Source organism: Sminthopsis crassicaudata, chromosome 5 (assembly GCF_048593235.1).
Source record: "Sminthopsis crassicaudata isolate SCR6 chromosome 5, ASM4859323v1, whole genome shotgun sequence".
Classification (NCBI taxonomy): Eukaryota; Metazoa; Chordata; class Mammalia; order Dasyuromorphia; family Dasyuridae; genus Sminthopsis; species Sminthopsis crassicaudata.
In genome coordinates this window covers 135,601,670-135,604,718 of record NC_133621.1, presented here as the reverse complement: position 1 = coordinate 135,604,718, position 3,049 = coordinate 135,601,670, and positions in this window count along the sequence as shown.

Sequence of the window (3,049 nt, the reverse complement as noted above, 5' to 3'; positions counted from 1 at the left end):
AATCTAAGGATTATTGGACTTCCTGAAAGCCATGATTGAAAAAAAGAATATAGACATTATGTTACAGGAAATCATAAAGGAAAACTGCCCTGATGTCTTAGAATCAGAAGGTAAAATAGCCACTGAAAGAATTCTCCAATTATCTCCTGAAAGAGAACCCAAAATTAAAACTCCAAGGAATATTGTGGCTAAATTTCAGAACTACAGCACCAAGGAAAATATATGGCAAACATTAAATTAAATTAAATTAAATTAAGGAGCCACAATCAGAATTACCCAGGACCTAGCAGCTTCTATCTTGAAGGATCAAATTCTCAAAGGCAAAGGAACTTGGATTATAGCTAAGTATAAACTATCCAGCTAAAATGAGCATTATCTTTAAGGGAAGAAAATTAACATTCAATGCTATAGGTGAATTTCATCTATTTCTGATGAAAAAATCAGAACTGAACAACAACAAAAAAAATTGATTTCCAAACACCGAATTCAAGAGAAGCATAAAAAGGTAAAAAAGGAAAATCCAGTGTGACAATTTTAAAAAAATCTTTCTTCCCTTCCTCTATCCTTTTTTAAATCCCTTTCTCTCCTCCTTCCCTACCTTTCTTCTTTCCTCTCCTTCTTATAATGTCCTTGTTGGTTTTCTGGAGTCTCTGGGACAGCCTTCTTTTCAGTCAGAGTAATCTCCACGAATTTAGCCAGATGTTAAAGTCCAAATTCTTTATTGCCTCCTTGACTGGGAATGGATAGCTTTCTGGAGAGCCTTTCAGACCAGCCTTAGTCTCTGTGGGGGAAGTGCATGAGGCCTGACTGAAGATGAAATGAATCTCATCCAGTCCTTGCTGGCTGTTATATACTCCATTATCATAGGTGTGAATTTTGTAGAACTATATTAAGTACTAAGTATGTGTACTGAACTAAAGAACTATTAGTCACTATGCTAAACTAGATAACCATTGTCTCATCAATTCCACTGATTTAACACCTTGTAAGAATCCTTGTTTTTAAGTACAAGAGTTCTGGCCCATAACACCTTCCGTCCTTCCTTCCTCCTTTCCTCTATTCTTTCCTCTCTTCCTTCCCACCATTCCTTTATTTTTTCTCCTTCCCCTTTCCCTCCTTCAGTTCTTCTTTTCCTCTTTTTCTCTTTCCCTCCTCCTTTTGTTGCATGCTCCCTTCTTCTCTTCTCTTCCTTTTCCTTCCCCTCCCTTTTTCTCCCCCTGACTTCCTTCCCTAAAAAAGCAAGAAAAGATAAAAATGCCCTTCACACTCAGATCCTAAGTGTGAAGGGCTCAAAGGCTCTTACCACCTGAAGGCTTACTGCATGGCTCTCTTCTTGAATAAATGCCAGAAATGAAAAGGAGGAGACTTTTGTTTTGGCCAATTAGTATCTTTGGAATGCACCCAAATCCTGTCTCAGCAGCCAATTAAAGTCTATTGTTTTACCATTTGGTTAGCTAACCAGAACAATTTTCAGAGAATATGCACACACTACATATCAGAGAATAGAGCTCTTACCTAATAAGACAATAAAACTTCCTAGAATCAGGCTCCCAGCTTTTCTGCATGGGAACAAACATCAATTGTACTCACTAGCATGTATTCACTAGCCTCACACTACACCATTTACAAGGTCTAATAAGTTAATGTATATGAAGTAATTTGCAAACTTTAAAGAAATGTATGAATACCGGTTTAATAATGTATTATGTCATTTGTAGAATCTCAGATTAACAGGAAGATAAATTATTATTATCCATTAATTTTGCAGAAAAGGAAAATGGAATGGTTGGGCTCTGAATGGATGAAAAAACATTTAGTAAAAGGAACTATGTGCCACTTAGTGGGATAAATTTAGGAAATACATATATAAATAGTTCCTGCAGTTGAGGATCTTATATTCTATTGGGAGAAGACAATACATAAAGGGGAACAACAAGGGATGGGAGTACAAACTTGCATTGATTTAGAAATGGCTAAAAGTGATATGGAGACCTGCTTTCACACAGAATAAAGTGAAGGCTCATTTACAGAACTGAGGGAAGATCATATATAGTAACAGCAAGATTGTAATTATGACCAGCCCTGAAAGATTTAGCTATCCTTATCAATACAGTGATCCAAAACAATCCTAGAAGACTCACTGTGAAAAATGCTGTCCCCCAGAGAGAACTAATTTGAAGCATATTTTTTCTTTTCATTTTTCTTGCTTTTCTTTTTCTTTTTCAATGTGGTTAATATAGAAATACATTTTGCATGGCTCCACATGTAAATAAGTATGTTGCCTACCTTCTCAGTAGTCGAGGTAGAGAGAGAGAGAGACTGAAGAGAGAGGATTTAGAGCTCAACATTTTTTAAAAATTAAAAAAACTCCCTTATTCAAGCTTAAGAGTAGGGTCCAGGCTTCTGTACAAGGGAGTTAAAGATAGCCAGGGTACATGTTGTCTTAACATTATTATTCAAAGCATGTGGAATATTTTCAAACAGCTATAATATTAGAAATAATATGTACAGTATTTATCTCACAAGATTCTTGTCAGGATTAAATTAGATATCAAATGATTTTCAGACTTCAAAGAACTACAAAAATGTCACTTGCTATACTTAAATTTTTCAAGTGTGTTGTTCAAAATATTGATTTCAAAATATAATTTCAGGTTAATGTCCTTTGAAAGTTATTCTGGTTATCATGGAGCTTTTTTATAGAATAAAAATATAGCTATTTGAAAATGTATTATTTCATAGGATTTTTAGCATTCTTCAGCACTTTCATGGATAATTTTATAGTTATATCATTAAAATTTTCATGTCCTCTTTTGTTTTTCCCATTTGTTTGTCCTGTCTTCCCCTGTAGATCGTCTTCTACCAAGTTTGTTCGTATCTATTATTTCATTTAAATCTTACTACAGACCTGGAAAGTAGACATGACAAAAAATACTACTAATTTACACATAATTTACTAATTTACAGGGAAATTGACATTTTGAGAAGTTTAATTAATATCTAGATAATATAAAAAATAAGGCTTGAGTTCTATTCAGGCTCCTGACTT